Here is an 8877-nt window from a genome sequence, read left to right on the forward strand (position 1 = left end):
CGCCTCCGTCCCGCCCCACCTGTTCTCAGAAAACCCTTGTGAGGAGCAAGGGCCGGGCACCTGCCCCCCGTGGGCATCTCGCCGCGAGGCTGGGCGTTCTCATGGTAGGACCTCTGAGCTTCTCGGCTATTCCCTCCGTACAACATGTCACTGCGGATCCCCTTACCCGGCACCAGGTACAGATGACACATTCGAACTTGTTTCATCCTTTCGATGTCCCTAGGATACAGACCCATTTGTAGATATGGAAACTGAGGCACGGGCGGGTCACTTGCCCAGGGTCCCCCATCCCCAGGAAGGGGCTGCAGCTGAGACTCGGACCCAGGCCGGCTGCCTCCGGAAGCCACGCGAAGACCACCGGGGGTCACCCAGTCCCCACGAGGACCACCGGGGACCACAACCTCACGCCGTCCCGGAGAGACACGGCCAGGATCCAGCTCCGTGATACCTCCTTGAAATCTCGTGCCCTCTCTAGCCGCACCTGTTCTGCTCCGGGCTGCGTTTTTGTTACCCACTGCTGCATAACACATTGGGATAGACTCAGCGGTTCAAAATGACACACGTTTATTAGCTCCCTGTTTGGGCCGGGCAGGAATCCAGGCATGCCTTTTGGCTCTCAGCAAGGAGACCCACCAGGCTCTGGCCAGGTAAAGGATGGGTCGTGTTCTCTTCTGGAAGCCTGACTCCGGAAGGATCCCCAGCAAGCTGTCATATGTCACCAGTCGAATTCCCTTCCCTGTGGCTGTTAGAAGTCACGGCAGCTTGCTTCTTCACAGCCAGCAATACAGAAGGGCTCTGCAAGCTTCTCAGTTCTCCCTGCCAGACCCTCTCCTAAAGGCCTTGCCTGATGAGATCAGGCCCACTAAGGATAACCACCCTTTTGATTAGCACAAGGTAACTGATGAGGGATTTTATTCACATCTTATTCACAAAACACCTTTACCTTCCTCCCATTCTATGGGTTAGAAACAAGTTATGGGTCCGCATACGCAATTGAAGGGGGGGGAAACATGCCAAGCCCATTCCTGCCCCAGGGCCTTTGCACGTGCTGTTCCTCTGTCTGGAATGCTTGTCCCCCAGATTTTCTCATGGCTACCTCCTCAGAAAGATCTTCCTGAGCCCCTGCCCCAGGCGAAAGTCACATCCCCTCTTCCTGTTATCCCGAGTCCCATCACCCGGGTTTCCTGGCTACGTAGCTTCTTGAGCTCATTCTTGTGTTAACAAGGAGGACAGGGACCTTGCCTCTGGCCCCTTGCTCTCATCCCAGTGCCTGGCATTTAGTCAGGGTTCAGCGAACGAACGTTGGTTGAATGAATAAGTGATCGCCTAAAACAAGGCTGCGGGGCAGTGTTGATATCGATCCTTTTCAAGGAAACCGAGTAATGCTGAAGGTCACAGAGCTTGTCAACAGAGGCGCCAGGACAGGACCAAAACCTGTGTCAGCCTGCCCGCTCCCCACCCGAAGCACCTCAGAAAACAGGGTAAAACCCTGGAGGAGGCCCTGCATGCCCTTGTTTTGCCCCCTCGGGAGGGGCAGCTAGCAAGGAGAGAAGGCGCGGGGCAGCTGGCCTTCCCGGGAGGCCCAGAGCCTGAAGAACCACACTTGCTATGGCAGAATTAATCTGCCCTTGGGCTGTGCTGGCTCTAGTCCCAGCAAGGTGGTGGCTGTCACTCGAGATAGAAGAGGGTGCCTCTCACCATGGCAACGGGGATGTGTTTGCACAAAAGGGGGTGTCGGGAAACACCCACACACTGGCAGCGGGAACACGATACCGCGGCCTCTCTCCCTGCCTGGGGACAGCTGCTGGGAGGGGGCTGAGCCTCTCGGAGCGGCCATGGCCTCCCGGAGCCCCATGCCTGCTCTCGGAAGACCTGCGGCTCTTTTCTGCCCTTTCCTGAAGCAGAGAAGGGCGGAGCCGCATGCGCCCGTCCACGTGCATCTGCTCTGTGCCTGGCGCCGCGCTCGCCGCCTTCATGCCCATTTGCACAGATTCAGAAACTGAGGCACAGAGAGGCAGGGACGCTTGCCCCAGACCCGGGGAGCCCCTGATGATGTGGGGTTACCGGTGGGGCTTTGGAGGCACAGCCAGCCTGGGCTCAAATCCCTGCTTTCCCACACACCTGCTCTATCTCCTTGGGTAAGGTGTTGGGCTGCTGAGCCTCAGTGTTTCATCTGCAAAATGGGAGTGATCACGGTTTCCAGAACAGCCCCTCTTCTCTTTCTTCAAGTGTACAATTCTGTGGGGTCAGTATATTCACACGGTTGTGCACCCATCCCCACCACGTAATTTCAGAACATGTTTCCTCAGCCCCAGAGGACAGCCCGGGCTCATTAGCAGGTGCTTTCCTTTCTCCCGGCCAGCGCCCAACCCCACCCGGCCAGCGCCCAGCCACCACCAGTCTGTTCTTGGTCTCTATAGCATTTGTGGGTTACGGACATTTCATGTCAGTGGAACCCCACACTGTGTGACCTCTCGCGTCTGGCTTTTTCCACTCCGCTTGCTTTCAGTGATCGTTCATGCCCAGCCGTACCTCAGGGTCCCATCCTTTTTTACCGCTGGATGATATTCCACCGGGCGGAGGGACCGCGGAGTGTGCGTCCGCGCATCCGTGGATGGACACTGGGCGTGGGTCTACCTCCCCACGGCAGTGAGCGGGGCTGCCGTGAGCGTTGAGGTGCAGGACCCCGGGGGGCGCGCCCTGCCTTCCTCTTAGGGCGCCCCTGGGACCGGGACCGGAGCGCCCCGATACAGGATGGGCGTATCTTCACCTTTGTGAGAAGGCGCCCAGCTGTTTTCCAAAGCGGTCGTGCCATTCTGCGCCCCCACCCCCGCCCCCAGCGTGTGGGAGGCCCGGTGGCTCCAGGTCCCCCAGCAAGTGGCACACTGCAGTCAGATTACCCACGAAGGTGCTCTGGAAGATCCCGAAGGCTCCAAAAGAGCCCGTACATTACTCACAATTACCCATGCCTGGCAGGAGCCGCCCACAAGGCGGTAGACAGAGGACCAGGTGAACAGGATCATGGATGAACGGACTGGGAAGTATTATTGAGCCTTTGAAAGTCCCCGCTCCTGCTGCGGGTATCGCGCGCCCCACGGTCTGAGAGATGCCCCTGCAGGCCATCAGGGCTGTCCTTGTAACTGTGAGCTAAAAATGGACTAGCTGGCGGAGATGTTAGGCGTCCAAAAGAATCAAATCAGTATTTTTCATAACATACCCAGCTGGCATGACCAGTGACGTAATGTCTGATGATCTGGAATCCAAACAAATAAACTGCCCAAATATTGGGTCTTCCCACCACGGTGCCCAGGCCCTGTACCAAGAGGAGGAGGAGGAGGTGGGGGAGGGGTGGGGGGAGGGGAGGTGGGGACACATGGATGTCAACATGGAGGACCGTCAAGGACAGGACACTGAGCGAAAGAAGCCAGATGCAGAAGGACAACTCTTGCATGATTCGGTGTCCAGGAGGTCTCTGGGAGAGTCACAGCCATGGAGACGGAAAGCAGAAGGGTGGTTGCCAGGGCCCCGGGAAGGAAGGGGGGGCAGTCAGTGTTGAATGGGGACATTCACACTGTTGTGCAACCATTGCCACCGTCCATCTCCAGAACTTTCTGGTCTTCCCCAACTGTAGGACTCTGGAGGCAGAGGCAGGCTGTCCCAGGTGGCGGTCTGGCAACCGTGGTGTCCTTTCTGGCTGACGGAGCTCTGGAGGCTGCAGAGGCCTTGGGCGGCTGTCTGGGGAAGGGACACGGCTCCGGGGGAATCGGCTTGTACGCTCCCTTCCCCCGTCACAAAAGCGCTGAGTGTTTACTTAGAGCAGCTCATAAATCCCCAGCCATGGCACAGCCTTCCAGCTGGGAATGAGTCAAGCGTTCCTCTTTGCTGAGTTCAAGGCTGGCCCCCCTGTTCTGCTGGCTCTCAGGATCCCCTGGAATGAGCGGAGGGGCAGCATTGCAGGAAAGCCCCTCCCCCAGGAACCAGTGGAGACCAGGAGAGGGGGTTGAGGGTTGGGAGGGAGGGGCAGGAAAGATCACCTAAGGAGGATCCCAGGATCCTGAGGAATTTGAGAGCAAACAGCTAAGACAAACTCGCAGGTGGCTACTAGCCAAGTGGGGAGTTTCCATGCCCCCAGGGTGGGGGTGGGCTGGCAACTTGGATCTCCTCAGCAAGGCTAAGTTCATCTTCCAAGCGTCCAGAAACCACTTCCCGATCTTATACCCATTCTCCAGATGCCTCCACTGAGGCTGATATAGACTGAATATTTGCGTCCTCCAAAGTTCATATATTGAACGGAACCTGATCCCTGGTTTCGTGGTAACGGGAGTGGGGGCCTCCAGGAGGTAGAAGAGGATTGAGGCATCAAGAGGGGACTAGCACCCTTACAAGAGTAGCCCCAGAGAGCTCCCCGGCCCCTTCTAGCCCATGAGGACACAGTGAGAAGATGACCAGCCACAAACCAAGAAGCGGACCTCACCACACACTGGATCTGCCGGAGCCTTGACCTTGAACTTCCAGCCTCCAGGACTGTGGGAGCTCTGTTTGCAGTGGAAGCCCTCCCCCCATTTTGTGGTACTTTTGTAATAACAGGCCCCACAGACGAAGACAGAATCCCAGAGAGACTTCGGGGTGATCTCGGAGGCGGTGGCACCCCCCCACAAGGTGGACGGTCCACATAGCTGGCTACGGTGGGTCCATTGCAGGTGGCCCCTACAAGACTGCCAAGCGCCCAGGTGTTGAGCTGCCCTCGCTTGGTCCTACCTGGTCTCCCTCAGTCTCTCCCCCTCCAGCCCCACGCCGTGTATTCCGTGCCACCCTTTCCTCCAGAGGAGTTTCTCGGGTCAGCTGCCACTCCCACCTCCAACCTCCGAGAGAGTGACTTCGAGAAATGTGTCCATCCTAAGGAATGCAGACTCCCTGCTTCTTGTTCAAAAAAATCTACTCAAATCCCAGAGCAACATGAGTAACAGCAAGGATGCAGGAAAACCTGGGAGTTCACAGAGAATGGGGAAGTGTGGCGGGAAGATGGGTGGGGCCCACGCAGTAGAGGGCATTGACCTGCCCAGCAGTGGCTTTGGGCTGAAATGGAGACGGAGCTGAGAGTTGGGGGAGGCTCTGTGTTGGGGCTGGTGCTTCTGCTCCAGCCACACAAGCCTCCTAATGGGCCCTTGGACACACCTGGCTGGTCCTGCCACAGGGCCTTTGCACCTGCCATTCTCCCTACCTGGAATGTTCTTCCCCAGATCTTGGTACAGCTTGGGTCAAAGATCACCTCAACCGGGGGGTGGTGGTGGTGGCAAGGGGCCTTTCTAGAGCAGCCGTACCCCTTCTGTCACTCTTCCATGTCATTTTGTTTTGCGGAGGTACTCTTCCCCCTGCCCAGAATCCCTGAGCCACCTTGTTTGTTGGTCTATTGTCTTTCTTCTTTACTGCTGTGGCCCCACTTCCCAGGGCAGCGGGATCAATCAGCGGACGAACAGTGGATGAATTGCGTGATGGAACTGGGTTTGGGGGGGTTCGTCACAGCACCGCACGCAGCGGCCCCATCCTGGCCACGTCCGGGACACGCTGCCTGCAGCCCCCAGCGGCAGCCTCTGCACAGAGTTGACACTGGCCTTCCCCGCCAGGATGCAGGCCAGGGCTGCCTGATGTTTTTCAGGGGGCAGGGGGCCGCCAGGCCACAGAGCTCTGGTTTCCCATCAAAGAACACCCCAGGGAAGCAGCTTTTTTTGTTTTCCAGAATGCCGAGGGCAGACTCTTGTCTGAGACTCCCAACACCTGCGTGACAGTGAGGCAAGGCCTCGGGGCTGCTCCCGGAGCAACCGGGCCCCTCACAGGCAGGACAGAAGAGAAGGCCATGGGCTGGGTGGACACCTGCACGGGCGAGAAGCTTCGGGACCCGAGGGATGGGACAGAAGCTCCCAGGCAGCCAGAGGCGGCCGCAGAAGGACCCGGGCCTGGAGGAGGGGGTCTAGCCCTTGGTAAGTCATTGCCTTGTGCACAGCCGGCCACCCCGGTATCTGTCGGTTCCGCCAAATGAGCTGTTGAAAGGCCCTTTCTCCCGTGTGCGGGAGCCTCCAGCTTCCACGTACGAGTTTCAGGAGGAAAATAAAACTCATTACGGATGCAAAAGGGACCTTGAGGTGAAGAGATAATCTCGGGGTATCCTGGCCGCCCGATGTCACCAACACAGCCCTCACAAGAGGCAGGTAGGGGAGTCAGAGTCAGAGGAACTCCAGAACGCAGGTATGTCTGAAAGGGGCACGAGGTCCGCGCATGGGTCCAGTTTGGTGTCGGCCCTCCAGAACCCCAGAACGTGTGCGCCGCTTTGAGCCACTACGTTTGTGACCACCTGTTACAGCAGCAAGAACGACACCTTCCAAACACCTGTGTTGGTGGAAAGCCTCCCCAAACCCAGCCCTGGTTCAGGTGGCCGAGTTGTGCTCTCCTTTGGGATGGGTCAGGAGAACTCTTTCCCTGGGACTGGCTCGCCCCAGAGCCTGTCTCTGGATCTAGAAATTTCCGCCTCCAACCTGAGGTCATGGAAGCCCTCGCCTCCCCCTGCTTCCTCACCACCACCCCAGGGCAGGGGGACCCAAGGGCCTGGGGCCACCACCTTGGATAAGGGGGTCTGATATGTATGGGTGAGGAATTGATATATAAAGGACATAGGACTACAAACCACCCGGTTTCCTCTGCCGTGGGGACAAAACTCCTCGGCCCTGCCTGACCTCCCAATCTCAGCTCAGACCACATCCAATGGCTTCTTTTTTTTAAGATTTTATTTATTTATTTGACAGACAGAGATCACAAGTAGGCAGAGAAGCAGGCAGGGAGAGAGGAGGAAGCAGGCTCCGTGCTGAGCAGAGAGCCCGATGCAGGGCTTGATCCCAGGACCCTGGGATCATAACCTAAGCCAAAGGCAGAGGCTTTAACCCACTGAGCCACCCAGGCGCCCATCCAACGGCTTCTTCAAACTCACCAGGCCCTTCCCGGAGCCTTTGCCCGGTTATATCCCCTTTTATGGCTGAGAGCCGGTGGGCCTGATTGATCCTCAAACCTCGACGTCTCTCACAGGCTATAGCCCGTCCCACCTGCCCCCGCCCGGCCCTGGACTGCGGGATGGATCTTTGTTCATGCATTCACTCAGATGGGCGCTGAGCAGGTCCTCGGTCGCGCTGGCGGGGAGCAGGGCAGACACGACCCTGACCCCCATGAGCCGACAGCCTGGGGGGTCCCGAGACCTGTTTTTGCAAAAGGCAGCCACTTGGAGTGCCTGGTTCAGACACGTGAAGAATGTGCCGCTGCCCCAGGGGACACAGAGGTCATTTCCATCACTCACTCACACCCCACCACCTTCCAGGCAGCCCCCCCCCACCGGTCTTCTTGTTGTCACTCTGGAGCCCACTTGGTTCTCCGGACTGGAAGAGCAATGGATCGCTGTAGGTCTAGCTTCCTCCCCCAAGCAGGGGCCCCCAGGGCCAGATCCGGCCCTCTGCCTGCTTGTTTAAGGCCTGTAAGCTAAGAAGGGTTTTTTTTTTTTTTAATATTTTATTTATTTATCAGAGAGAGAGAGGGGGAGAGAGCGAGCACAGGCAGACAGAATGGCAGGCAGAGGCAGAGGGAGAAGCAGGCTCCCCGCTGAGCAAGGAGCCCGATGTGGGACCCGATCCCAGGACGCTGGGATCATGACCTGAGCCGAAGGCAGCTGCCCAACCAACTGAGCCACCCAGGCGTCCCATAAGAAGGGTTTTTTACTTTTATTTCTCTTCTTCAAAAAATAATGAACAAACTTCCTTTTTTCTAGTATAGTTTCGGATTGACAGAGAATCGGGCAGAGCGCACAGACGGTTTCGTGTAAGCGGCCTGTTCCAAACCCCGTCCCCCTGTTCCCAGTCTCCCCCCATGAACGTCTTGCCTGAGTGTGGCTCATTTGTTCCAAATGCTGAGCCAGTATTGGTAAATCATTATTTGCTCAAGTGCATTGTCTCCATGAGGGCTCACCGTGGGGGCTGTACCGCGCTGTAGCTTGGGACCAATGTGTGACAGGTGCCTACCATGATCGCGGCAGACGGAATACTTCCCCTGCCCTCAAAGTCCTCCAATCTCTGGCAACCACTGATGTCTGTACTGTCTTCTTCATAGTTCTGCCCTTTCCAGAATGTTCTGCAGTTGGAACCATACAGTCTGTAGTCCTTCCGGACTGGTTCTTTTCACTTAGCAATATGCACTACAGGTTCCTCCGTGTCGTTTCGAGGCTGGACAGCTCATTTCTTTCTAGCGATGAGTAACAGCCCATTGGCGGGATGGACCACAGTTTACCGCCTCACCTCCTGGAGGGCATCTTGGTTGCTCCCAGTCTGGGAGATTAGGAAGAAAGCTGCTGCAGACATCCCTGTACACCTTTTTAGATGGACGTGTGTTTTCAGCTCACTTGGATAAATACCTAGGAGCTTATTGCTGGGTTGTGTGGTAAAAGTTGTAAGAAACTGCCGGAAAGGGGCACCTGGGTGGCTCCGTCGGTTAAGCATCTGCCTTCAGCTCGGGTCATGATCCTGGGGTCCTGGGATCGAGCCCCGCATCGGGCTCCCTGCTCTGCGGGGAGTCTGCTTCTCCCTCTCCCACTGCCCCTGCTTGTGTTCCCTCTCTCACTGTGTCTCTGTCAAATAGATAAATTGAAATATCAAAAAAAAAGTAATAAAAAAATAAACTACCGAAAGTGCCATCTTCAAAGTTACCGTACTGCTTCGCATTCCTACCCCCAATGAATGAAAATATCTGGGTTTCAACCTGTTTGAAAGGTTGAGAAAAATCCAAAGAAGACTATTTCATGAAACGCATATGAAACTGAAATTTCGGTGCCCACAGACTAAGTGTGAT

General features: G+C 56.7%; 1 long non-coding RNA gene across 1 annotated transcript; it reads right to left on the reverse strand.

The window, feature by feature from the left end:
• Nucleotides 1-547: 547 nt before the first annotated feature.
• LOC309847840 lies at nt 548-4996 on the reverse strand. The gene is made up of 2 exons (XR_014302665.1): nt 4856-4996; nt 548-4707 (listed from the first exon to the last, which is right to left on the reverse strand). It is a non-coding gene; the product is annotated as an uncharacterized lncRNA (long non-coding RNA).
• Nucleotides 4997-8877: the final 3881 nt, after the last annotated feature.

Source organism: Mustela nivalis (assembly GCF_964662115.1).
Source record: "Mustela nivalis genome assembly, chromosome: 14".
Taxonomy (NCBI): Eukaryota; Metazoa; Chordata; class Mammalia; order Carnivora; family Mustelidae; genus Mustela; species Mustela nivalis.